The sequence below is a fragment of the Canis aureus genome, chromosome 27, assembly GCF_053574225.1.
Source record: "Canis aureus isolate CA01 chromosome 27, VMU_Caureus_v.1.0, whole genome shotgun sequence".
Classification (NCBI taxonomy): Eukaryota; Metazoa; Chordata; class Mammalia; order Carnivora; family Canidae; genus Canis; species Canis aureus.
Genome location: NC_135637.1, coordinates 24,647,420 through 24,675,048, shown reverse-complemented (window position 1 = coordinate 24,675,048; position 27,629 = coordinate 24,647,420). Strand labels below are relative to the sequence as shown.

At 54.4% G+C, this 27,629-nt stretch overlaps 1 long non-coding RNA gene across 1 annotated transcript in view; it reads left to right on the top strand.

The window, feature by feature from the left end:
* The first annotated feature begins 539 nt into the window (after nt 1-539).
* LOC144299522 (uncharacterized) overlaps nt 540-27,629 on the top strand; it is a 62,074-nt gene continuing 34,984 nt past the window's right edge. The window contains exons 1-2 of the long non-coding RNA XR_013366229.1: nt 540-640; nt 23,596-23,719. This is a non-coding gene — a long non-coding RNA (uncharacterized LOC144299522). The remainder of the gene's footprint in view (nt 641-23,595; nt 23,720-27,629) is intronic.

Genomic DNA, 27,629 nt, shown 5'->3' with positions numbered 1-27,629 from the left:
CTCCGGATGCCACTGGGCCGCTCTGAGCCATGGCCACTCTGGCCTTCAGAACCCTGGCTTCTCCGCCTTCAGGGATGAAAACCTGTGCTCTCAGCCCGGCCGGGCTCCCGTCCTGCTTCGTCCGTCCGTCTGTCCGTCTGCACCTCTGCTCTCTCCACTGACCCTGCCAGTCCCTCCGTGTCTCTCCTCCTCTCACTTCCCCTGTCCCTTCCCCTGTCTCCGTCTCTTTGCTTCACTTCCATTTGGCTTCAGATCCTGTGTGTGTGACCCCCGAAGGACAGATTTAGGAAAACAGATGTAAAAGGACCCAAACTATAGCTACACAGATGACCTGTGGGGTTTGGTTTCGGTTTTTTATTTTAACTTTTTTGGATGGGATTGGGAGGCGGACTCAAGGGGGAACAAAAAACCATAACAAACAAGATAAATATTGTATGAATTGAGTAAAAGATGAGAAAAAGGAATGTCTCTAGACAATGAAAAAGAACTACAGACAAATTGAAATTCAGCTCCCTCTTCCTTGTCAAACCAGTTCGGAGCCCAGTTCCTTCCTGAGAAGTAGGAGACAAGACCTCTCTCTCCTGCCTCAGTGCACCCCCTGCCCTCCCCGGTGGACAGGAGGCGAGATGCTCAGGAGAAGGTGGGCGTGGGGAGTCGGGGGGCAGGGGGCGGGGGGGCGGGTAGGGGGCCTCCTCCTTGCGCTGCACCTGCCCCAGAACAGATGCTCCCGGGAGGTTTCAGCTGTGCGGTCTTGGGGGGGTTGCTTGCCCCGTCCGAGCCTTCACGTCCTCATGTACAAAATCAGGACAGATTCAGAGTCCTGGCCGTGTCCCCAGGACTGTCTCCCTCCTGACTCTGGAACCTGCTAGCGGTGGAGGTAGAGGGGAGGGGATAGATGGTGTTCACAGGAGCCAAGCCGGGGAGGGGGCCAGGCGGGGCGGCAGGGCAGCTGCTGAATCACCCCCCACCCCCCACCCAGAGGCGGCGTGGGGACCTGACAGGCAGCCCCGGGCACCTGTCTCCACGCCCCAGTCCTGGGTTCAGATTCCCACCCCAGCACTGAGTCTCGCATCCGAGGCCCTGCCCCTGGCCATATCTCCTCTTGGCTGGTCTTCCAAGCCCGCCCCTTGGCTGGCCCGCCTGCCTCCTTCCTGTAGCCGTTCGGGAACATTCCACCCACCACTGCTGCCCCGAGGCTTCAACAGTCTCCAGGGAGCCTTCGCTGGCTCTTCAACCCCAATCGAGGTCCCCCTGGCCCACCTTCCATCTCTCACCATTGCTCTTCTGCTAGGAAGAAGCTCCCTGGAAGGGGCTGGAACCCAGGTCCCACTGATGGGCTAGTCTCCTGAGGTTCGTGCCACCCCAATGCCCCCTGAGGTTGGCAGGGGAGTCACTGACCCGGCCCCTGCCACAGTGTTCTAGGTGATCTGTGTCCCAGGGTCAGAGAGACCAAGCAGCTGGCTTAAGGCCATGCAGCATAGCTGGGGGTCCTGGCTAGAGCCCGGCAGGCCCCCACCCCTGGGGCCGGGACTGAGATGGCTGAGACTGTGCCCGAGGACCCCGTGCTCTGTCCCCTCCAGACGACCCACGCTGGGATGCGGGAGGCACGGGTGACGCCGGCTGGGGCGTCCAGGCCGCTTGCTGTGGGCCTGCGCAGTGGACCAGCAGGGCTCGGGAAGCTCATCAATAATAGATCTGGCCGCAGCTGACGGCCCCCGCGGCGGGCGCCCGTAAATCAGCCTGACCGCGGTGACCACGCCGGCCAGCGCCTCGTGACCAGAGCACAGCCCCAGGGAGTCACCCGGGCTGCCAGACCGGCGTTCCCAGGTTCCTGGCCCAGGGCAGGGGCGCACTGGGCTCCGCTCGCCCAGTCTCCGCCTCTTCTGGCTCTCGCTGGGCCCGGGCCCCTCCGTCCCTCCCCACTGTCACCCTGGTCCACAGGGACTGCCCCAAGCCCGGTCTGCTCTCTGCACCCGGCACCTCCACGTCCACGCAAGACTCTTCCCTTGCCACCCGGGTCCACCTCCTAGATCGTTACATCCCCTCTAAGCTCAGAGTGTAAACTCTCTAGCGAGTTCCTGGGTGCCTCAGTTTCTCCCTCTATGAAATGAAGATAATACAAGTACGCCCCACATCGGGCTCATGGGCTAATGCATGTTAGGCCTCACAGTGCCCAGAACCTGTAAAACCCCAGAAATGGGAGCTCTGCCCCCTTTGCCAGCCCATCTGTGGCCACACTCAGCACTTGCCACACATGCACACCCCTCTACAACAGTGCTCTGATTTTCCTATTCAAGCCCATGTCTTCACACGCCCATATGCCAGCTTTGTCATGAACACATTCACATATGCATCTTGCACAAACGTGTCTACATGTGTTAGACCCACCATGCATTCTGGTTAACTATGCAAGTCAGGCTGGGGAGAAGGTGCACCCGACTGAGGAAGTAGCATGTGCAAAGGTCCTGTGGTGGGAGGGCACAGGTAAGCTCAGGGACTCAAAGAGGCAATTGTGCCTGCTGTGGCCACATTCCTGTTTGCTCCCAAGGGACCTTAGATAACAGGCCATCGTGTAACCTGACACAGGGGGGTTCGGTCTCTTGCACAGTCTTGCCAAGCCAATGCTTCTCAGGTCGGGGTCTTCCAGCTTGCCTCCATCCTGCCGTTAACCACAAACTTTTACTTTCTCTTAGTTCGGCCCCTCCTCCCCTGCCCCACAGAGGGTCTCAGGCCTCAGTGGCCAAGCCTAGGGAGCTCAGTTTTGGTGAGAGTCGAGCTCAGGGAGAGTGCGCCAGGAGGGAGGAGGCTGGCCATAAATTCCCAGTGAGTTGCCGCTGGCAGCTCTCCGCCTGCTCTCAGAGGCCATAAAATTTTACTGGAGCAAGAGCTGCTGCCCAAGAGGGCAGCCACGCAGGATTAGAGGGCTGCCGGCCCTCGGGGCCCCCCTCACCTGCCGGGCTGCGCAACCCCGGGGCTCATCCATCGGGCCTGCTTTCCTCAGAGGCTCAGGACGGCCCGCCACCTGCCCAGAGCAGAACATTTTACAGTTTGGGAAGTAATTTGCACCAGCCCTTCAGGGAATCTTCCAGGCCTCCCAGGGGGCTGGCAGGCCGGAGTCACCGTGATGCTCATTCTACAAATGAAACAGGCTCAGAGGGGGTGACTGTCCCGGCCAAGGCTGCCCAGCGGAGTCAGGTGACTTGCATCGAGGATGCTTGAGTCCCATGAGCAAAGAGTATTCTTTCCCCTGGATTTCTCCTTTTTTATTCACCCACTCATCTGTTCACTTGTCCACCCTTTTCTTCTTTCCAACTATCCGTCTATCCATTCTCCCACCCACCCATCCATCTATCCGTCCGTCTGTACATCCGTCAGCCTCTCCGTCAGTTGGTCTGTCCACCCAACAAATGTTTGTGAAGCAGAGAGTATATGCAAGGTACAGAGCTCAACAAAGCACAGCCCCGCCCCCAAGGAGACAGACGGCTGCTGATGTCCCTGGGGAAGGTCAGCGCCCACCCCCCGGCACCCGCCGTGGGCAGAGCAGAGCTGGGTGCTGGCGACAACGGGGCGCCCGTCATCTGAGCTTGCTCTCAAGCTCCCTTCTGTGGGCCAGAAACTGTGAGGAGTGTCTTCCCAGCCACGCCACGCGTTTGGAGCACGCACCTACTGCGCGCAGGGCCTCCCGGGGTTGACCTAATTCGTGGCCGTCTTAGTGTCCTTAGTCTGCTGCTTGAGCCTTCTCAGCAATCGGGACCCCCGGGACCCGAGCCGGCGGCATGGGGCAGTTAAAGGCTGTCGGGGGAGCCGGGGGGGTGGTGCGCAGGGGCGCTGTGCCAAGGTGGCCGAGGAGCAGAGGCCTCTGGGAAAGGCCTGCGGTGGGCACCGGCCGGGTTCAGCCCGGCTGAGGCCCGTACAGGAAACATCTTGGCCTGGCAAACAGGATGGTCGTTTGCCGTCTGAGCCTCGGGCGCCGTGGTGCCGGGGCAGAAAGGCCCAGAATAGTTCCTGCCCTCCCCCTGCCCCCTGCCCCCTGCCAGGCCCCTGCCTGCTGTTCAGCGGCCTCCGACCCCCCGCAGGTGCCCGCAGATGGGAACCTCCACCAGCAAGCCTGCTTCCTCCGGGCTTCGCACGGACCCTAGCCTGCAGAAGGGAAAAGCAGAGGTTCAGGGAGGGGAAGTGGGTACCTGTGGGATCCCAGCAGTGTGCAGGGGGGTGCTCAGTCAAAGAGCTTCCAGCTCCAGGCCCGGGGTGCCTTCAGGATCGGGGGTCGGGGAAGAAGGAGCCGCCTTTGGGGGTTTTCTCACCTCCTGGCCAAGCTGCCATCTGAGTGAATCTAGATCCCCCCTTTCCTGGGGCTCCTGGCCCTCATCTCTGCACCCTGCTCCCCCAGGGCACGGTTCCCAGAGCTCTAACCTCTGGGAGCAGACTCTTTCAACGTCCTTCAAAGGCTCCTCCTAAGGGCAGGTGGCTCTTAAGAGAGATTTCTGGAATGGAGCGCGGTGACACAAAGGGTATGGGGGTGTGGTGACCCTGCATCTGACAAGCTCTGAGTCTAAGCCATCCTAAAAGCTCCCCCATCCCTCCCTCACTGCCCTTCCCGCCCACATCCCTCCCCACAGAGTGTCCATGCAGGGGTGCATGGCAAGCTCTGTCCGGGCTTGAGAGGTGGGGCACACTGACCGCCACCCCAGACGGCCCCTGGGGTGCCAGGAGCCCAACCCTGCCTTGCTGTGTAATCTTGGGCAGAGCACACACCCTCTCTGGGCCTCCTCACTGCACTGGAAAGGACATCAGTTGGGAATCTCTCTTCTTGCTCTTGAATTTTCTAATTTGATGATATTAAGATTCCTTCAGCCTCAGGTTTCTGAGAGTCTGTGATTCTCAGACTCAGCCTTTCCAGAATTTTCTCGACCACTTTGTGTCTGTCTTGTGCACCAGCGATTGTTCTGGGAAGCCCTGCAGGGTCAGCTAAGGCTCCAGCTCAGCTGTGGTCCTCCCAGGTCATACCTCAGAGGTGTCCCTGCCCTTGGGCTTTGCCTCTGCCCCTTCATAATTACTGGCGCTGTAGCTTGTTGGTCAGCTTGAGCAAATCACTTCACCTTCCTGGACCTGTTCCCTCATCTAACAAATGGAGATCAGGGTGCCCACGTCTCGACGTTCATGTCTGCTGGGGGAGTGGTGGTGGCTGCTGAGGGTGAGGGGGATTGGGCCCTAGTGTAGACTCTGCCTCCAGGGCTACTATTTTGGTGGGGGGACCAGGCATCAATTAGGGACAGGACTGTCCTGGGAGCCCAGCGAGGGGCCTGAGGGCCCCAGAGGCACCTTGGCCCCCGGGGCCCAGCCTCAAAGGCCCATGCAGGCGTGAAAGGCTGAGCTTCTGTGCCTCCGACGCCACGAAGCGGGGCGTGAAATCCGGGCGCACGCGGTGCAGCAGAGCAAGGGCTGGGCGGACGCAGGCCATCCTTTGATGTGCTTTTGGGGTGTGTAATTAACTGTAACTGAAATATTATTTGATCTTTTATGTGGAAAATCAAATTGTGTTGTGTCAGACGTGAATAAATACACACCGGTCGGTTTCTGCAGCGGCTCCTCCCCAGCCTTCTCCCTCTGCCCGCTCCACCCCCTGCGCCATGGTGGAAACATAATTCTCGCCTTTTAAACTTTTTCCCTTTGTCTGGTTGTGAAAGGCCCCATTGTCCTGGGGCAGGGGCGGGAGGCGGGGAGGGGTCCCCCGAGCAGGCGGAGGGGCTGGGGCTCGGGGGCTCAGCATCGGGAGCTCCCTGTCTCCAGTCTCCCACACTGGGTGGCTGGGAGCACAGCGTTTCAGGGGTCGGAGCCTCAGTCTCCCCATCTGGGGTCCCCTCAAGGAGGGCCCCACGGAGTGGGGGCAGGGGAGCCTCACTTTGTAAGTGATGGGCCCTGAAAGTGGGATTTGAGACGCTGGCAGTTGCTTTGACGCAAGGGGGACGGTGTCTCTGGAGACTCAGTAGGTGATCCGAGTTCTGATCGGTTCCTCGGGTGAAGCCAGGGGAGGGTGCTGGGGGCGGGCGGAAACATAGTCCAGTGGTTAGGGACCGACTTTGGAGCCAGCCAGGCCTGGGTTCAAGTGGTGCCGCTGCTATTTACCAACTGTGTGACCTCCCCGAGACTTTGTTCCCCCACCTGGAAAGTGAGGCTGCTCCCTCCCTGGGTTGGAGAGCACCTAACCTGCGCATGTTCTGTTCCTCCTGCCTAGGACTCCCTTCCCTGCCTCTCGTCCTAGTTGACACCTCTCCATGTGCCAGGGCTCAGCTTGGACGTCACTTATTCTTACAAGGGACCTTGGCTGGCACCCCTGGGCTTGCCTTCCTGAAGGGTCCCTGGTCCCCTCCCTCTGCTTTCTCCAATTCTCTCCCACAATCCCCCCCACCCTCATCCTATGCCTGCACGGACCTGTTCTATGGCCACCTTACCCTCGGCACTGTGAGCAGAGGACGCTCCCCAGAGATGCCTCTTAGCTTTTTGGCAGCGTCCCAGCACCTGGAACAGCATGAGGCACAGAGTGGGAGCTCAGGAAGTGGTAGCTGCCATTATAGCTGCAAACTCCGGCTCCGACGGGAACCTCCCCCTGTGCTCATCAACCCCAGTCCCTACAGGGAAATCTGGTGCTGGGAGCAGGAATCAGAGATGGCCAAGTGAAAACACTGGGAGCTGGGCCCGGGCCAAATCAAACATCCGGGAATTAAAAAATAAACAAAAAAAGAGAAGCCACAATTATTGTCTGAACCGGTAATATTTACCTGACTGGGAGACAATATAATTTTGAGGAGTGAGCCGTCCAGCTTCTAGCTGGTCTGCCTCTGGGGGTGGGGGTGGGGGTGGGGGTGGGGGTGGGGGTGTTTACGTGGGTGGAGGGCTTCTTGCTTCTCCAGGCAGAAAGGCAGAGAAAGAGCCAGGAGAGGATCCCCGACTCTGAGACTCTCGCTGTAGAGCTGGGGAAACTGAGGCCTGCCAGGGGACAGCTTCCAAAGATGACACAGAGGGAGAGAGAGCCCAAAGTGGTTTCCATGTCCTGACGCCTAAACCAGTGCTGCTTCCTCCAAGAATGACAATAAAAGCATTTGTCAAGCATATACCAGATGCTGGGTCCTGGGCCAAAGGTTTTCCATGCAGGTACTTTTCCCTCCCTGTTTTATAGGGCTCACATTTTAGTTTTCATGAGCCCCTTTCTCCATTAAAAAATACTGAAAATTAGGGATGCCTGGGTGGCTCAGTGTCTTAGCACCTGCCTTAGGCCCAGGGCGTGATCCTGGGGTCCTGGGATCGGGTCCTGCATCGGGCTCCCTGCATGGAGTCTGTTTCTCCCTCTGCCTGTGTCTCCGTCTCTCTCTCTCTCTCTCTGTCTCTCATGAATAAATAAATAAATAAATAAATAAATAAATAAATAAATAAATAAATAAATAAAATCTTTAAAAAATAAAAAAATCCTAAAAATTATATTTTATGACTATGTTGGTAGAACAATGAAAATATTTTCATATGTTAAACCATTGTGTTCAAAAGTTCTTTTTTTGCCCTTCTGATTTTATTTTATTTTATTTAAGATTTTATTTATTTACTCATGAGAGACACACACACACACACACACACACACGCACAGAGAGAGAGAGAGAGAGAGGCAGAGACATAGGCAGAGGGAAAAGTAGGCTCCATGAAAGGAGCCCAACGCGGGACTTGATCCCGGGTCCCCAGGATCACACCCTGAGTTGAAGGCGGCGCTAAACCACTGAGCCACCCGGGCTGCCCTCCCTTCTGGTTTTAAAATAAACTAAAACACATTCAAAGCCCCTAATGTTATCTCGGGTCCTAGGCTCCGTGACTGCCGTGGCTTGATGGTTAAATTGATTCTGTACAGAGGGGAAACTGAGGCACAGGGCGACGTTGAGGCTCAAAGAAGTAAGGCCCCTAGCTCAGACACATAACCTGTTAACAAAAGGAGCTGGAAAAACCAAGGTTCATTTTGGGGTGGGTGACTTACCACCAAGAAAGGGGCCATCCCCCTGCGCCCCCAGGACTTGCCCCCTGCAAAGCCTCTAGCTGAACCCCATGTTCTCCTGGGTCTGGGCTGTCGCTGTGCTGGCTGGTGTCCAGCATCTGGAAGGCCTGTGGTGCCCTACAAGGCGACACATTCCCAATGTCCCTCCCTTTCTTGATTTCTACAGTTTCAGGACTTCCTGCCCTGGGTGTTCAATGGAGTCCTGGGCCAAAAGCCATTGCTGGAACTCGTAGATTATATCCTTGGTCGCTGCAGGTCGGGACTTCCCAAGGGCTGGACCGCCGGCCCCAGGCCGGAAGAGATGCTGCTGTCTGTTGGCACAAAGGACATTGAACAGTGAGAAAGTGGCTTCTTGCTGGTGTTCCTTCAACCTGCTGGTAATACCAGGGAGAAAGTCTTGGTTGGGTGTTAATGTGTCGGCAATACTCGTCCCTAAGACTGATTTCTCTCCCTTTGTAAAGCCTCGGGAAATGGAGAAGGCAACCACGTCTGTCTCTAAGTTAGCTGCACTGCTTTTTCATCGTTTTGAGGGTTCCTTTTTATCGATGGCATCTTATACAGGGTTCCCATTTAAGACGGAATAGAAAGTTTCTTTTTTTAAAGATTTAATTTATTTATTCACGAGAGGCACAGAGAGAGAGGCAGAGGGAGAGACACAGGCAGAGGGAGAAGCAGGCTCCACGCAGGGAGCCAACGTGGGACTTGATCCTGGGTCTCCAGGATCAGGCCCTGGGCTGGAGGCGGCGCTAAACCACTGAGCCACCCAGGGATCCCCTAGAACGTTTCTTTTACAAATAAGTTTAAGTAAAAGATAGAGGTCAGTTTAGAGGAAAATACTAAGTAGATCGGCACAGAAATCGTGTTGGAGGTGCATAAAACCAGTGAAGTCTGGAAAAGCTGCTGGAGGCCACAAAGGCCCCCTTGTCAGTTTGACTTCGGGCTCAGAGAGGGCCAGTGACTTGCCCAAGGTCACACAGCAAGCGTGTGGCGTGTAGAAAGGCCTCAAACTCAGGTCCTTGTGCGTGCAAAACCTATGCTTTTATTTCAGGAATTGTTCACTTTTTGGAATGGGGTGGGGTGGAGGTCAGGGCCCTGTTGGTGGCTGGTTCCTCAAAAGAGCTTGTGAATCATGAAGGCATGATTTCGCCAAAATTTTCAGCGGCTTTGCCATTTAGTCTCAGAACTTCCGCACACACTCTGCCACCTGTCCTTGTCACCCCCTGCCTTGTATGTATGATGACAGCTGCTTTCCCTGGCTGGGACTCTGTTCTGCTCCTGATCACGTTCCTCGTGTCCAGTCCTTTCTCTAAGGGTCACCATGGGGTGCAGAAGGGGCCACAGAGGTCGGCGGGACACATGTCCCCATCTGCGTCCACGTGGCCCCAGAGAGCAGAGCAGGGAGCCAGGCCTCCCTCAGTGGAACCAAGCTGGTTCTCAGTGCCAGAGCTGTTCCGCCGGCGGGGCTGACTGGCTAGAGAGTGATCTCTCCGTCGCTGGAAGCATGCAGGCAGAGGCCGGGGTCGGAATTCTCACCCTAGGAATGAAACAGCCTCTAAGCTCCTCTTCTTTACCAGACATGGTCCCAGCGTGTCCGCGGGGCTGGTGAATGCCGTCTGGGCACCTGGGGCCAGACGGGGCGGACTGGGGACCCGACTCCGCCAAGCCCCACCTCCCCCCGTTCTTGGCTTCCCTCAGCTTGCTAGCGCCCATCCCCGCCTCGTTATTGCCGTTCTAGGTATCAGCTGCCGTGTTAACAAATACCCCATAACTTAACTGGCTTAAAACGGCAGCCACCGTTCACCTGGCTCTTGAATCTGTCACCCGGCTCGGGCTCAGCAGAAGGGACTCCTCGCTGCTCCGGGTGCCATCAGCTGCCATGGTCTGAGCGGGGTCTTCTTTTCCCCTTCATGGTCCACGAGCCGCTTGGTCCCCCTCCCCGCGTGGAAGCTGGTTCCAAGTCTCCGCACGGAGCACGGGGGACGTGTGTGATGTTACCCAGCCCGCGTGGAAGGAACACGGCCGCCTTCAGCCGCCCTCTGTTGCTCCGGCCATCACAAAGGTCAGCCTCGTTTTACAGAAGTGGAGATGGAGGCTCCACCTCTCGAGTGTGAGGGACAGGGGACACGGCGGTGACCGTCCTTGGAAAATATATAATCCGTTGCCTTAACTCTGCTTGCTTCTCTGTTTGCTGTCCCGTGACCACAGGGACCTGGTGTCACTCGCTGCCACATCTTCAGCTTCTGGACGGTGCCTGGCAAACAGTAGGTGCTCGATATGTGCTTGTCGGATACAAAAATGGAGAGAGGATGCAAAACAGAGGCAGAGTGCCTGGTCGGTGGCTGGCGGAGGGGCGGCTGACGGCCCGCGGGACCCGGAGGCAGGGAGCCCGCCCCGGGGGAGGCCGGAGCGGGCCAGCCTGTGGGGTCTGCGGCCCATGAGCTGCGTGGGGCACCGGCCCGGGGCGGGGTCCAGGCAGGCGGAGGCCGCGTCCACTCGGCAGCCTCCCTCCGCTGGCAATTTCCCTAACGGCCGGGGCCGCACAGCCAAGAGTAATGAAACAGAGGAATGTGGGTGACATTTTTCTAAAGAGGAAAAATGTAGACTTTCAAGTCAAACTGAAAGACTTATCGGGTTCGCAGCAAGGCTAGAGCTCACGTTTGCGAACCGGCTGCTAGATTGAGGGGCACAGCCGAGTCCCGGGGATGCTCGCTCCCCGCCGGGCCGTGCCTGCCGACACTGTTTTGACTGGATCCTGGCACCGATTTTACTCCGGCTCGTCCGAAACGGAGATGGGCTGTGTCTGGGGATGGCGGCCGGGAGGCTGCGCAGGGCTCTTCGCTGATTGGGGACGGGGCAGGTGGCCGGGCTGGGCACCCGCTGGCACCCGGCGGCTGGGCGACGGAATTGACCACAACACCCAGTGCGATTCGCCCATCGAGAAAGTTCTCTTTCCCTCTCTCCACATGCCCTGTCTTGTTTCCGACACCCCCTCCCTGCCCAGCAGCCCCTCGAGGCTCAGAGAGCTCCAGGGCCTCATCCAGGGTGACGCCAGGGAACTCGTCCCGAGGCCCCACACAGTCCCTGGTCTCCTGGTTGTCAGGCCACCGCGTCCGGAATTGGACCTTCTGGTTAGTGGAGGACTCTGGTTAGGTGCGGGGTGTCCTGGTCAGTCCTCTGGGTTTGTTTGTTTATTTATTTATTTATTTAAAATATTTTTATTTATTTATTCAGGAGAGACACAGAGAGAGAGAGAGAGATAGAGAGAGAGAGAGAGAGAGAGGCAGAGACACAGGTAGAGGGAGAAGCAGGTTCCATGCAGGGAGCCCGACATGAGACTCTATCCTGGGTCTCCAGGATCATGCCCTGGGCTGAAGGCAGGTGCTCAACCGCTGAGCCACCCAGGCTGCCGGTCCTCTGGGTTTAGATGCTGGCTTCCAGAGGCTTCTTCCAACACCCCTGAGCCCCTTTCCTGTCATGTGTGTCCATCCATTCTGTAGAGCTCCGTTTACTGGGCCATCAGACCAGTGTGGCTGTCGGCACCTTCGTTCCTGTCCCGGAGCATCTGCTGTGTTTAGGCTGAGATCTTGAACTCGATGTGCCCCAGACTGAACCCGACATCCCCTCCTCTTCCCTCCTCGCTCTCCCCTGGGGTGGCTTCTCTCATAAACCGGAGGAACACCTCTGTCTTTCTAGGAGGTGCCCTCGAGTCCCCTCTCCCAGGAATCCCCAGGCACGACTGTCCCCGAGGCCTTGAGCATCTCAGGTCTGTCTGCCTCTCGCCTCCCACACTGCCACCACCCTAGTGGGTCAAGACTGCCAAGCACCCCCCACCCCCACCAGTCCACCCCAGTCTGTTCTCCCCTTTGCAACTCAGCCACCCCACAGCAGCCAGAGCCTCCTCTAAGATGCAGCTCACCCCCTGCCTCAAATCTAGCTTCTCAAGAGTCTATGGGGTCTGGACACCCTGCCCACCTGCCTGCCACCCCAGTCTTGCCACCTGTCCAAGCCCCACGTGCACGACCAGATCACCTGCAATTTTGCACATGTTCTTTCTCTTCTCCCTCATACCTCAGTGTGCACATGCTGCCCTTTCTACCTGGAAAGCCACAATGTATTCAAATGGTCTGCTTCTCCCTCCTGTCCTGCCCTGGGCGGTGAGCTCCTTGGAGACAGGCCTGGACTTTACCCATTTGGGTTCCCTGGTACCCTTCATGTGCCTTAGCTCATCACAGGGGCTGGATGCACGTTCATTGTATGACTAAGTGACTCCAGCCTGTTGGTTGACCACATCTTCTGAAGAGGTGGTCCAAAGCACTGGGGGTTACCCAGACACGTGGTGGGTCCCAGGGGCCTGGACATTCAGCCCATGGTGTCATGGGATCCAGCTGGGCAGAGATGGCCTTAGGAGCTAAAGGTAAAGTGAGGCTCAGCATTTGGGAGCTGGGAGCCTATGGTTGTCCAGAGAAGGGACTCAGGTCAAGATGTTTTGGGTCTTGTCTGGGGGACAGGGAAGGGAAGGTCCAATGGCCTGAACAAAGGCCTGGAGGCCTGGAAAGGAAATTGTCACGGAGGAGGGAGACGGCCAACAATGAGGCTTGTCTGAAGCCAAGACTGGTGCAGTATCAGAAAGTCAGGCAGTTAAGCGTCTGACTTGATGTCGGCTCAGGTTGTGATCTCAGGGTCCTGGGATCGAGCCCTGTGTCAGGCTCTGTGCTCAGCAGAGGGGGAGTCTGCTTGGGATTCTCTCTCTCCCTCTCCTTCTGCAACTCCCCCGGCTCATGCTCTCTCTTTCTCTCTCTCAAATAAAATAAAATTTCAGTGCCTATAGAAACCTCAAACCCAAGCCTCCATTCATGGGTGGGGAAATGGAGGCCAGGGGCAGGGGGCCTTGCTTCTGACAGAACCAGGGGGCCTTGCTTCCGACAGAACCAGAACTGAAAGCTGACTCTGAGTCGAGTTTCCCTGGTTCGGGAACACACCCCGAGGAGGAAAATGGGAGGTACTTGGCCTACAGAGAAGCCCTTGGGGCCATGGAGGGAAACGGCACTCCTCAGGCCTGTTCAGATCACCTCAATGTTACTTGAAGGGTGTGGGGGTCACAGAGGCACAGACTACAATTTCCTTGGAGGAAATGACCTGCCGTCTGGGGTGGCAGGGGCATGTCTGGGGAGACTGGCTGGTAGACCAAGGGGAGGGAAGGGAGGTGCACCTTGCCATGTCTGGGTCGCTTCTGCCACCAGCTGCCCCTGTCCTCTGGGCCGGCCTCGCCGTCCGCAGCCAGCGGGGGACGGGAGCTCGCCAGCTTGGGAAAGCCCTCGCCTTCCCATCCTGTTCCAGTCCCGTCCAGAGGGGCTGGCTGGGGGCTGTTGCCTGGTGCCTCCATCAGCTCTGCCCCCGCCCCTCATATACTCACAGTAACAATAAGTCTTAAACACTACCACTGGCGGTTGTGCATGGCCCGCCTGACTTCGCTTAATCCTCAGGAGTTAGGAATTCTTCCCAGTTCACAGAGGAGGAAAGTGAGATTCGGTTGGCTGGATTCAAACCCAGATCCGCTGGCTTCAAAGCTCTGAGGTAGTAGACTGAGTGTTATGGACAGGCTCAGGCCCGGTGTCCTACTGCAGGGGATTGTCGGGAGCTGGCTGGCCCCGGTCCCCACTGCGGTGTGTCTGGGCTTCCTATTCTGGGGTCGAAGAATGTTGACAGGACACAGTATCTGCCACCAGATGCTTGGCCTACAGGGAAAGACGCCCGGCTCTGTGATGCACCTTGTGGAACCTCCCCGATGCCTTCCCAGAGCCCCCAACCCCCCAATGTGCACCAAGGCGGGTTGTTCTCTCCCTCCCTCCCAGCTCTGGCTCATGATGTTCGCAGGGCGTTTGCGTGATGTACGCCCCTCTCGATAGATTCGCAACTCGCAAAGACGGACATGGCACCCCTAAAGCAATGCCTGGGCCCCATAGGTCCTTCGTTAGTTCTGACTTAATATTGTAAGATAAACACGCACACACACAGAAACATGCCAAAGTAAGCCAGGATATGTACGAGGGGTTTCGAGCAGGGCAGTGCCTTTTTTTTTTTTTTTTAAGATTTTATTTATTTATTCATGACGGACAGAGAGAGAGAGAGAGAGAGAGAGAGAGAGAGAAAGAGAGAGGCAGAGACACAGGCAGAGGGAGAAGCAGGCTCCCCGTGGAGAGCCCGATGCTGGACTTGGTCCCAGGACTTCTGGGATCACGCCCTGAGCCAAAGGCAGACGCTCAACCGCTGAGCCACCCAGGTGTCCCAGGACAGTGCTTTGAAAGGATTATTATTTTATGTATTTTACACGAGTGAGCCATGTTCATGATAAAAATACTAGAACATCAAGATAAGGATTAAAAATAAAATCCCTCTCACCAGTAGCCGCTATTACTATTTTGGTAAATGAATCTTCATACTTTTTCAAGCTATATGCAGGGATGTTGCATTGACTCATTCCAGCAGGCACCATGCATACGGTATTCTTGAGTGATTACAGTTGTCTAGTGCACAGCCTGGGCCACTGTGTATGGCAACCCGGAGTATGTGTATGTCTGTGCATGTTAATTTTTTATAGCAATGATGCCAAACTACATATACTGTTTGAAAAATTGCATTTACTACCGAAAGAATACTGTTATCATCTTTTGTGTTAATAAAAATCTAATTTTTAAATGTCTTTAAGATAATTTAGGCTATCAGGTTATTTTCAATGTTTTCCACTTAGTGATACTATCCCATATTATGATGAACATGCTTCTGGGTCTTTGCGCATTTAAGTTCTTGGGATAAATTCTAGGAATTCTGAGCGAGAGGATATCTGGTGTCTAAGGCTTTTGATACAAACTGCCAAGTTTTTCTCTCGGAGTGCTGTAGCGATGCGCTGTTCCACCAATAATGCAGGAAAGAAAAAGGCCAGTATAAATCTGATATGACAGTAAGAGGAGGAGAAGGAGAGGATATGATGGAGTACTTGGTTTGCCAGGAGCCTGCAGAGAGAGATTTCTCTTTAGCAGGTTGAAGGAAGAACAGTCTGTCAGTAAGGGCTCAGCCTCGTGGCCTGTACTGTTGAAGCCGCAGCTTTACAGCTCGGGTTCGGGCTCTGCCCTGAATCTCTATTTGACTTTGAGCAAGTCGTTTACCCCTCTGCAGTTTCTCTCCTATAAACAAGCAAGATTAGGCTAAATTTGGAACAGAACATAGATCACCTTGTGATTGATTGGTAATGCCTGCCTCAGAAGAGATTGCCCAGCCCTCCTGCCTTGGCAGGGAAGAGTTCTGTGATCACTTAATAATGCCTGCCACAGGCATGGGAAGTGGGGTGATGGAGCCTTTGCCATGTATTTGCTGTTTCAGGACTAGACACCCTTAGAGGCTACTGAAACTCCGAATAGGTAGGGAATTTCCCCCAATACCTCGTTTTTCAGAAATGTCTAGACTTTGAGTCATGCTTCATCGAGTTAGCCAAGTGCTCCTACTCTGGTCTGTAGTGTTCTGGGTGTATTGCAACGGAGCTGAGAGGCAAACGACATCTAATTTCTGTCTCTCGACCCTAATCTGCATCTCATGACATTGTCTTCAGCCTGTAGAGGGAGGATTGGGGATTTCCTGCAATTTCAGTATTCCATTCAGTTTTTATCATTTTAAGGTTCATGCGTTTCTAATTGTTATGAATACCATGGCAAAATTAATAGTTCTATGGTTGGTTTATTACATTTAGTAAAATTATGTGCATGCAGTGTTTGCCAAGAGAAGACGCGGCAGGCTCCTTAATCATGTAAAGATGATAATTTAGTTGTTACACTTGTTGAAATGATGGGATTAATTTTTAAAAAGTTTGCAAACTGGAGGAGAAATGTAAAACATTAATTTAGTTAGACAAGCAAGCCGACAACTGACAAATCCTTTCAGCCAAACCTGGTAATGGAGATGCTATGGACCCCGCAGGGAAGAGACTCATCAAGGAGGCTTTGGCTCTCTCGGGGAATTGGGAGTGTGAGGATGGAGTGTGCTGTGTGACTTTTGGGGAACCACTTTCCCTCTCTGGGCCTTTATTTTTCTTCTATAGAATGGGACCAGAGGTATGGTTTCCATATAATGTCCTGCAGAGTCCTAGGGCTTCAGAAAATGTCTTGGGAGCTTAAAAAAGGCAGATGGGATGAGATTTCAGCAGAATGGGCGTCAGTTTTGGGGAGTCTGTCTAGATTCCATTTTTGAGTGCTGGCACCCTGATTGTCCCTTGGGGAATCTCTCTCCCACCACTCTTATTAGTTCCATGTAGTCCTTTTTTTTTTTATAAAGATTTTATTTATTTGTTTGAGAGAGAGAGAGAGAGACGGAGACAGAGATAGCGAGAGAGCATGAGTGGGGAGAAGAGGGAGACGCAGTTTCCTCACTGAGCAGAGGGCCCAAAAGGCAGATGGGATGAGAGCCCAACACTGGGCTCCATCCCAGGACCCTGGGATCATGACCTGAGGTGAAGGCAGACCCTTAACCCAGGCACCCCTGGTCCATGTATTTCTGGAAGAGTTAACCCACCTCCTGGTTCCAGAGGGTAGCTCTGACCCAGATTGGCCAGCAAACTGCCTCGACTATAGTGATGGGTTTGGAGCAATCACGTGACTTCTATGTGTCCAGTCAGAGCCACTGAACCTATTATCCTGGCATTTTCGCTAGAACTATTTAGAATGAGTGTCTCATAACTTTGGGGTGGCTGAGCCAGGACAATGAGAGACTAGAGCTTTGAGGGCCATCTTGGTCATGATTTGGGAAGAGTTTGTTTGAGAACAAAGCTGATGCAAAGGAAAGTAGAACCAAAATACAAAACAGGGACACCTGGGTGGCTCAGAGGTTAAGTGTCTACATCTGACTCAGGGCATGATCCTGGAATCCAGGGATCAAGTCCCACATCGGGCTCTCTGCGTGAAGCCTGCTTCTTCTCGCTCTGCCTATGTCTTTGCCTCTCTCTCTCTCTGTGTCTCTCGCGAATAAATAAATAAAATCTTCAAAAAAAAAAAAAAAACCAGATTCCCAATGTCAGCTTTCCAACTCCTGGATCCAGCCAGACCTGATGCCTTGGACTTTTAAGTTATAGGAACCTATGAGCTTATGTATTCCTTTTTTTTTTTTCCTTCAGCAATTATAAGTTGAGTTACTGTAACTTAGAAGCCTAAAGGGTCCTGACTCACGTGGACTCTCATCCCACTTCAACTCAGGGGACCTCCATCTATCCATTTTATACTTTGGAATTCCACTTTAAAATTTTGTTTGAACAAAGAATCCCGTTACTAAAAAGTAAGATTGAGACTAGAGGATTCATAGAGATCATTCTACCTGTGACCCCCTGGGTGACACTGCAGGTGTGTGTGCCCACTACTGTATGAACTAGGTGTGGAAGGAGGAGGAAGGAGGCTGCTCTCATCAGTTTCACTGAGAAGGAACCATGTGACTTGGGTCTTGAAGGATCAATAGGAGTTCTCCAGAGGGAAGGAGGAAGCGAATGGAATTCCACATGGAGGGAACAGCATGTGCAGATGGCCTGGAGGTTGAGGACTAGAAGGTACTGGGGGAGGCTGGACAATCTGATGTGGCTCAGGTCAGGGATCATGGGTGGAGAGAGCATGGAGACTTGATGAAATGAAACAGAAAAGCAGGTACAGGCCCACTGGGCAGGGCCTCAAATTTTGGCATGAGGATTTGGACTGTGGCTAGCGGGCAGTGGGCAGCCATGGCAAGTCCTTGAGCAGGAGAGAGGCAGGCCCCTTTGGGAGCTGGTTGCTGGGAACGGGACAGACTATGGAGGGGAAATCGGTCTCTCCGGGTGGCTCTGCCTGAGACTTCTGGTCCTCCTGTCAGCTCCGGAGGGATCCCAGGTCCCCACAGCCTGCATACCAGAGCTGGCTGGGCCTCACCATTCCCAGCCCTGGAATCTGAGCATGCTTTTGAGGAAGGGGGCCTGGGAGGCTGCTTGGTGGAAACTGGGAGGGTGGGGAAGGACTTTTCAACTCTTCTGGCTCCTTTTAGCCGGGTGTGATTTACAGGGATGTTGTGCTGGTTCCCAGGGGAAACCAACCTTTTCCCACTACCCTGGGGACTTTGTTGGAATCTAAGGATATTATGGAAATTCTTACAAGTTTTCAGGGGCTACTTTCTTTTCCCTTGACGGCCTCCTCCCTCCAGTCGGCCATATGAGCCGCGTTACATTATAACGTCGGAGGCTATTCTCTCTCCCTGGATCACCCTGCCCTGCCTTTCCTTGCCCCAGGGTAACGGTGACCCTAACAACAGCGGAAGAACCAGCAGCCACAGCAGACAGGAACGTGGATTGCATGCCTACTACGTGCCGGCACAGCACTAAATGCTTTACATGCACTTGCTCACAAAATTCTCTCACCAGCCTGATGAATCTAAGACTTTTAACCAAAGCAAGCCAGAGAGATGAAGAACTTGCTTAACTAAGGCCTAGAGCTGGGAAGAGGAGGAGGTGGGATTTGAACCCAGGGCTGCCTGAGATGGGACAGGTCTTGGATTTGGGGAGGCTTGGCTGAGAGTTTGAGGAATCTGGGTGTAGGGAAGAGCAAGAGAAAGGGAAGGTTGAATCAGGGGTGTAAGAGAAGGGGAAGGGGAGCAGAGGGACATGAGTCATGTCTCGGCAGCCCTGATTGGGACAGCTTGAAGAGAGGAAGCAGAAGGATTTGCAAAATGAATGTCTACGAGGCTCCAGGCACAAAGCAAAAGGAGACAAAGGACATGGGGCCTCTGTGTTAGGATGAAAGGGAGCAGGTGACTCACTGTGGGTGAGAGATGGGATGCAGAAAGCTGGGGCTTCTGGAAGCCCCAGTCTGGGAGGAGGTGCAGGGCCTGGTGCCTGACACCCGGGGCTTCTCAAGGAGCAGGGCAGGCTGTTGGCCGCTTCACTTTCTGGGCCTTCAGAGCCATATCATCAACCAGGAAGGGGCAAGGGGGTTACAAGTGTCCAGGTGCCTTTTACAAGCTCACCTTGACCACAGTGCAGCTTTCAACGCAGAGAAGCCACAGGCAGGGAGATTGGATCGTTGGGCAAAATAACCACATTTAAAAAATACAGCAACATGCATGGCACCGTGGGTGATGTCGTCTGGGCACCAGGCAAGGCCAAACGTCTTCCACCTTCAACCCTGTTCGTGTGTCTGCATGACTGAGCATCTGAGCTCCCTGGGTGGCACTGTCCAAACCTCCAGGTCTTATTTGAGCAGCTCTCTGGGCTTGGGAGGTGGGGTGTGTGTGGCAAACTGATCACCCTCACCCCAATGGGCACAGACGGGCAGAGCAACCCTACTACCCTACCAGCTGTACTGTGACTCCAGTGTCAGCATTAGCTCCATTTTACAGATGAGAAAACAGGCTCAGAGGGGACTGGTTGGCATCTGGATATGGGTCGGCCTCTAGAGCTTGCCCCCGTGCTTTTCCCAGGGTCGAGCCTCCTGCCCCCTCGTTTCTCAGGGGTGGGTATTTGGCTGGTTCAGAAGGAACCCCCCACCCTGTCCCCACTGCCACCCCTGCCCTTGATGGGTCCCCACCCTGGGTGCAGCTTGAGGTTACTGTAGCTGATGCTGCCAGGTGACCTGGTTGGCTTTTGTGCCCAGACCCAGCCTCTTGCCCAGGGGGCTCCTAGAAGCTGCATGCTACAGGTAAGATGGGGAGAGGGGCACAGAAGGAAGAGGGGAAAGAGTGGGGAGGGCTTAATTCAAAGGGAGAGCAAATGGAATGCCATTCATGAAAGACAGAAAATAATAATAATAATAATAATAATAATAATAATAATAATAAGGGACACCTAGGTGGCTCAGTCAGTTAAGCTTCTGCCTTGGCTCAGGTCATAATCTTAATGTCCTGGGATGGAGCCCCAGGTCGGGCTCCCTGCTCAGTGGGGAGTCTGCTTCTCCCTTTCCCCCTGCCCCTTGCCCCCTCTCTGTCTCTCTCTGTCTCAAATAAATACATAAAATATTAAAAAAAAAAAGAAACAGTAAGAACAAGAATAGTAGTAATAGCCAGGCCCTCTTGATGAGCACTGTCCACAGATTATCTTACTGAATTTGGACGGCAGCTCTAGGAGGCAGGTATTCTCATGCCTCCATTTTACGATGGGGGGACACAGAAGTTTCGGGAGCTGCTGAGAAGGGCCGGGGATTCTGGCCCTGCTTGAGTGGGTTTAGGAGCACGTCGGGGCAGGGGCATGGCCAACATGACCTTTCGGGCTGTCCTGTCTGCAGAGCCACCGTGCAACGCTGGACAGTGTCGGCCCAGAGCCGACCAGGCTGCCCAACAGCGGCACGTCGCCCCTCCTTCCCTGAGCCATCTGTGGGTTCCAGGGAGGAAGCATCCACTGAGACTAGCAGAGCGGCCGGCGGGTCTCCTCTCCACGGTGGGGCTTTCCCTCCTGATCTGAGCTGGGAGCAGCAGGAACAGCAATCACAGGACAGGGAACAGCGGCTGTGCGGAGCCAGGCCCTTGCTGCTTTATCTCATCCAATCCCGTCGCATCTCCGCCAAGTGTGACCAATATTCCCATTTTGCAGAAAAAAGAGACTAAGGCTCCGAGAGGTCACGTGACCCGCCCAAAGCTGCACAGCAGGGGGCAGCCAGGCTGGGCCGGGCCCCCAGGTCTCTCCCTCCTTCCTCGTCCTGAGGTTGGCTGCAGACTCACGTCCGTCACCTGCGCTCCAGCGTCCGCCCCTCAGGACTGCCAAGCAGGACTCGCGCTCCGGGCCTGACACCGACAGTGGAGAGAGCTACCCTCTCGGGCCGTACTCCCATCATACGTCCTCCCCTAGCCTGGCCTGAGTCAAATTCATGTGATTTATGCTGAAACAAGCCACTATGTGTGTTTAATCCTGGGGCTGTGATGACCGCAGCTTTGGCCTGATTTATGGGGCTGTCGGGTTTTTTATATGAAAATCACTACCTGAGAATATTCGTCCTCCTAGTATTGACGGAGTCGGACCATTTGCTTGAGAGGCGCTGAGAGAAAAAGGGAGTCCCGTCTTAGCCTCTGGGAGTTGGGCTGCAGATCGCCGGGGGAACTGCAGGAGATGCACATGTGGGGAGATCCACACCCTCTGGGAACGCACGCACACGGGCACGTAGCCCCCACAGCACGTGTTCATGCCCATACACTGTGTACATGTGATAGGCGTGCCCACATGCAGACACACGCGTGAGGGAATATATGCTTGTGCTTACACTCAGCCACAGTGCACGCCCACACTGGTGTGCGTGCATACATATGCTATGGCCATGCCCACACATACACATGTGCATGCACACACATGCACAGGGATGCACCCAGTCACGCTCACACGGGACCATGCATTTACCCAGGCTTAGTGCATCTGTGTGTTTGTGCAAACACACATAGACCCAAACATACTCAGATGCTCATCCATGTGTGTCCACACTGCAGGCATGCCCACAAGCACACTCATGGAGGTTCAGGCATATATTTCACACCACCCAATTACATATCCACACTCATATATTTGGATAATTTCATGGCCTGCACACTACCCTGGTCCAGGCCTGAAGGCACAGAGAGGGACTGGGTGAGGAGACCTGGGTTCAAGTCCTGGCTCTTTCCCTTCCCAACTGTGGTTTTGGGAAGATAGATATGACTCTCCATGTCTCAGTTTCTCCATCTGTCCAAAGGGGGCATGGAAGCCAGCTCAGAATGCTGGATAATTAAGGGAGGCAACATCGTTAGAGAGCATGATGCATAGTGGGGCTCAGGAAGTGATGATTCTTTGAACGAGTGACTGGACCCTCAGGAGCCATGACTCTGGGTAGGGTAGTTGCTTTCCAGCGTTGGTGTTCAGGCCTGACTAGGTCCTCCGTCTGTGTTCCGTACGCACTTCCCATTCCAGCTGTCTGGAACTACTTATAGTTCCCTGAGCCCACAGACCTCCGGAGCCTCTAGGGTTTTACCAATGATAACCCCAGGGCTTGGAATGCCCTTCCCTTACATCTCTCCAGAAAACTCCTACACATTCTGCAAAGCCCAGCCTCGGAGTCATCGCCTCCAGGAGGTCCTCCCTGAATACATTGCCCTCTATGCACTCGCACAGGTACCTCTTTCTTTGCCTGTCTCCGGGTCAAGCTCCAGCGCCTGGTATGTAGCAATTACTGGCCCAATGACACTCTTTAATAAGAGATTAGCTCATGAATCCACTCCCAGGACTGTTTTTTTCACATCACTGAAGTAGGGGCCTAACAATAACATTAAGGGCTGGTGCTGGCTGCTAGGCCCTGTGCTAAACACCATACCCTCACTGTCAAACTCCTGTCCCATTTTACAGATAAGCCAGGTGAGGCACAGAGAGATAACTAGCAGGCCCAAGAGGCCTGATGGGGAGGAGCTGAGCTTGATATCTGGTGGACTCCAGCATTCGAGCCTTAGCCACCTGCCATGGAGGATGAGTTGATGATTGACTGACCGGCTGACCAGCTGACTGACTGGCTGACTGACTGAATGAATGAATGAATGTCAGCCCAAAGGAAGGAATGAATCAAGAGACAAATAGGCAGATGCAGAAACCAATGGCTGCTTTACTTCCTCCTCATGGGTCACCGTCAACAAGCCCCCTCAATGCCACCAACCCCAAGGCAGCGACCAGGGCACCTGGTCGGGAGGCCCTAGCGGCCCTGGGCAGCTTTGATTTTTGGACAGACCCCCCTCTCTCCCCCAGCTTGTGCTTCCTGCTTTGTCTAGATGCCAATGGACGTTGGGCCGTGGCTGTCTGCAGGATATGGACTCTGGGTCCTGAGCCCCGGCTGGCACACGTGCCCAGGGCCAGCCCGGCGCCACCCCAGTGCCCAGCCCTGCTGCGGCTGATAGACAGGAATCCATCCAGGGCCAGCTGCACCCCCCTTGGCCGCTGCCTGCAGCGGGAGGGAAGTAGGTCAGCTGGAGCCTCTCACCTGACACGCGGGCCCATCATTCACAAGGGGAAGGCATCAGGGGTGCATTTCGACTACACAGTCATAAGCTCCGGGATTCGGGTCCGTGAGTGCCGTCCTGACAGATAAATTGGTTGGAATTCAATCGTCTGTGACAGGCGGGCCGATGTCCCCGACTGCTTTCCGCCTGGGACTGCTTGGCTCCTGGGAGGGAGAGTCGGGAGGCCTGCGAGAGTCGGGCTTCTGGTCGGGGACCTGCCGGGGTCCCTGGAGGCCGGTGCACGCCTTCCTGGGGTGGGCGAGCAGGGCTGTGCCCAGGGACTCTGCCACTTGGCCACTTGGTTCCTGCTTGCTGTGTGACCTCAGGCAAATCTTTTTCCCTCTCTGGGCCTCGGGTCCTCCTATTTTAAAATGTGAGGATCCATTATCTTTCCTTCCTTCCTTCCTTCCTTCCTTCCTTCCTTCCTTCCTTCCTTCCTTCCTTCCTTCCCCCACCCCTCCCTCCATTCATTCCTCCCCTAGGTGCTAAGAGGATGTTAAGACTTATAAGGGGTCTAGTCCTCAAGGCATTCATTCATTCATTCATTCATTCATTCATTCACTCCACAGATATTTATTCAGGACCCGCTCTGTGCCTGGAGCTGGTAAACAGCACGGGAGCTGGGAAGACAGGTCCTCATCCTCCTGGAGCTGCTGAGTCAGGGGGAGACATGAGTCAAGTCAGCCCACAACCGTGAGTACAAATTATGCTGGATATACTATAAAGTCAAGACAGAGGAAAAGAGAAGCAGGGGTCCCACCTGGAGAAGGTGCTCAGGGAAGCACCAGAGAAGGGGAAGGAAGGCTGAGTGCATGATCTGGGAGGTTGGAAGGCTGAATGGCCGTGGGTGAGTCTGGGGCGAAGAGCATTCGAGGAGGAGGGGAGCCCCGTGCAGAGGCTGGACGCCAAAGAGGGTGCTGTGGCTGTTCCCGGATTTCTTGGGGACCAGGGAACCTCTTTTTCTGCATCCTCTGCTCCCTTAGCCTGTCCCCTGTTGGCCTGGACCTTGGCCCAGCTGAGAAGAGTCTATACTTCAGTACAGTGGAGATACATCCATTTTCCTTGGCTTCTTCATTGCGCTGACTCTCCCCCTGTCATCCCCTAGAAAATGACAAATATCTCAGGAAGCAAAACAAATATCACAGGGAACAGAAGGTAGGCAGGCATAGGACAGGGTGCAGGTTGGACAAACAGCCTGGGGAAAGCCTCTGGGGACCGCCAGGGCTGGGAGATGAGGAGGCTGGGAGCCAGGGTCCGCCTGTGGCTGGGTGATTCACCCACCGGGGGCTCAGTTTCTGCATCTGTGGCTGGGGAGAACCTGCTGATTGCGTGGTGCCTTTCACCTCCAGTAATTTTCCATTGCTGAGCGGGGTTGAAAGGTGCCTGGCACATCTGACTTCTAGAAGCAGCAAAGGGAAGGACTTTGAGCCCAGCCTCAGCGTCTCACAAGCCCTGGTCTGAATTGCGGCTCTGCCTCCATCGGGCTGATTGACTGGGCTGCTCCTCCAGCCCAGGCTGACCTCGGAGGCTCTGTTTGCCTCATCCGTGAAATAGGCACGGTCTGCCAGCCATGACGGGTCCTTGTAAGGTTCAGCACAAGGACATAGCATTTGTCAAAGGGCGGTTTGCATTTCGCCAGTGAGGGGGACAGGAGCATGGTTTCTATTTCTCCTGTTTATGTATTTGTTTTAATATCTATTGGACATACATCTAATGAGTACATCCTACCTGTGGTTCCATGGGTGTTATTGCTGCAGATGACACTCAGGTTGGAAAAAATCAGTCAATTAAAAAAAAAAAGACAAATAAATAGTTGGGGGGGGTATTTAAATGTATTTAAATGGGGCAGAAGTGTGTTAGGTTCGGAGGGTGCTCACGTGGAGCCCTCAGCATCAGGCAGGGGCTTAGCAAGGTGGTCCATGGCTGCTAGATTATGAGGAGGAGGAGGAGGAGGAGGAGGAGGAGGAGGAGGAGGAGGAGGAGAAGGATTTTTCTGGTTGAGAGGTGACCGTCTCCTGTGTCACGGGGAAATGCCGGCCAATGTGTGGCCTCAGGCAAGGCCCTCCCCCTCTCTGGGCTGGCCCTCACCCAGTCGGAGATCTCAGTGGACAGCGATGCCCTACAATGGCCTATGACTCCCGGCCTGCCAGCTTTGCAGAGGCTCTGAATGACAAGGCCTCCTCCAGGCCACCTCTGTCTCCAGGTGCTCAGGGAAACCTCTGGTGTAAATAGCAGGGCACAGCACAACAACAGGAGCATCTGATTAAAGCCTGGCAGGGCCCCGCCTCTGCTTTCCAGCCAGAGGTGACACAGTAGTGCTTCTGCCAAACCCAGGTGATTTATGTACCTGCCCCAAAGGTCACGATGCTTGCACTTTTTCAGCCTGGGAGGCAGGGAGGTCAGGAAAGCACTGGCAGAGGGTGTTTAATGAGGCAAGTAAATATTAGGTGAGCAGTGGTGATGGCCACAGGCTGGGGGCTGGGTGGACGGCTTCTCCCAGCTGGGAAGCGCGAGGGGTCCTGACCATGTCTGTACCTGCAGTGGCTGCATCAACTCCTGGAGCGCCACTCCAGAGCACCTGTCTGAGCAAAGAACCCGTCTGAGATGGGAGAGTCTAACCCTCAAATGGTTTTGCCTGAGCCAAACTCATGCCTTGTCCTTCTGCTCCAAGGGACAGTCTTCAGTGGAAAGAAAGGAGTCTAGGCCTAAGGGTCAGAGTCTTGGATTCAAGTCCTGTCTCACTAACTATGTGGTAATTGGGCCACTCTGAACCTCGGTTTTCTTCTCTGTAAATGGGAATAAATCAAATGCAGCTGAGAGTCTAGGAGGGAAGCCAGCTTTGGACGGAGGTGATTGCATTTGGTAAGAACAACCCCAAGGCTGGGGGAAGCAGACGAGTCAGCTGGCAAAGCCCACAGCTTGCCTGGTAAACAGCGGGTGCTCAGTGGTGTCAGCTCATGTCTGGTCTTGAGGCTTGAGAAATAGGTCTCAAGGATCCTCAAAAAGAGGCCCCGATGTGATAGATCAGCAAGAAAGGGCATCCCGGGTAGAGGGAAGAGCTCATGCCAGGGCCTGGAGGTGGGCGGATGCTGTGCTTGGTTAGGGAACCAGGCCCTGTCCGGGGCGCAGGAGCAGTGGGGCAGCGGTGCAGGCAGGGCACCCCGTGAGACCAGAGAGCGGAGGTGGGGTGGCACAGTTGCGGAGAGGGGGGTGGCAGCAGGAGGAGGCATGATCAGATTAGTTCCCCTTCTCTTCAACTTTTCAAATTCCTTCATACACTCCCCATGTATGTAATTTTATGAACCTGCGTAAATGTCATGTCGCCTCTGTGTTTCTCTAGTGCTGACAGCTTTATTTCCTTCTTTTTCTTTATCCTGGGTTTCCTCCCCTCCCCAACCCGCCCACCCCCACCCCGACCACCTGCCTGACAAGGTCACCCAAGTTAACAACCTGGTCTTAATTCCTTTACAATTGTCATAGCCGTCCCTGTGCTCACATCGTCCTAACCAGACACACACAAATACCCATGTGAAGTTTCCTGATTGATGTTCCTTTTACAGCAAGGGGATCCTATTGTGCACACTTTGCTCTACCTGGCTTTTCCCACTCAAAACGTCTCCTGTAATCTCTTGAGCCGACTGGGATATAGTCTGGTTCCCTCTCGTCAAGGGCTCTGTGATATTCTGGGGCACGGACACACCCCCGTGCTCACTGTTTCCTGTCTGAGAGCATTTGTGTGCTTTTGCCTTGCTGATTTTTTGCCATCACGAGTGATGCTGCAGGAAACGTTCTGAGGCACGTGGCCTTAGAGAGCTGCGTGTTATTTCTGTGGGAGAGACTCCCGTGGGGGGGGGGGGCAGATTCGCAGGGCCCTACGGTGGATTTTACATTCTCAGAGATGGAATACAATCACTTTTCTCAAAGGCTGTAACATGTTACATCTGTGGCAGTGATGACCGCAAGGGCATTTTCTCCCCCGTCTAGTGGGGCGGGGTCATTGTTCCTAGACTAATGGGGGTCAGGGATTTGGGTTTTCCAAGGGTCTCTCCAGGTCCACAGGGAGGAATAGGTTAGAGGTGAGAAGTACTGATTCAGTTGATTATTTAATTGATACCTGCCAGGTTGTGAAGTCTATGAGTGCAAGGTCTGGTCTATTTGTAGTCCTGGATCCTCCAGTAGTAGAGTATACAGAGGAGGTTCTCAGCGAACATAGGTTGAATGAGAGGAGAGATGGGTAGATGATGGGTGGATGTGTAGATAGATTGATGGATAGATGGATGGATGGATAGATGGGTGGGTGGGTAGAAGGACAGATGGATGGATAGATAAATGGATGGATAGATAGACGGTTATATGGGTACAATGATTTATGGATGGACAGAGGGATGGATGGGTAGATGGATGAACAGATGGATGAATGAGTGGATGTATGTATGTATGGATGGGTAGATGGGTGGATGGATGGTTGGATAGATGGGTGGATGGATGGATGGGTGGATGGGTGGATGGGTGGTTGGATGAGTGGATGGATGGATGAACTCTGACAGCAAGCCATGTCTTTTTGAGAGATTCCATTTCCCCCAGTCTTGTGTGTGGACAAACA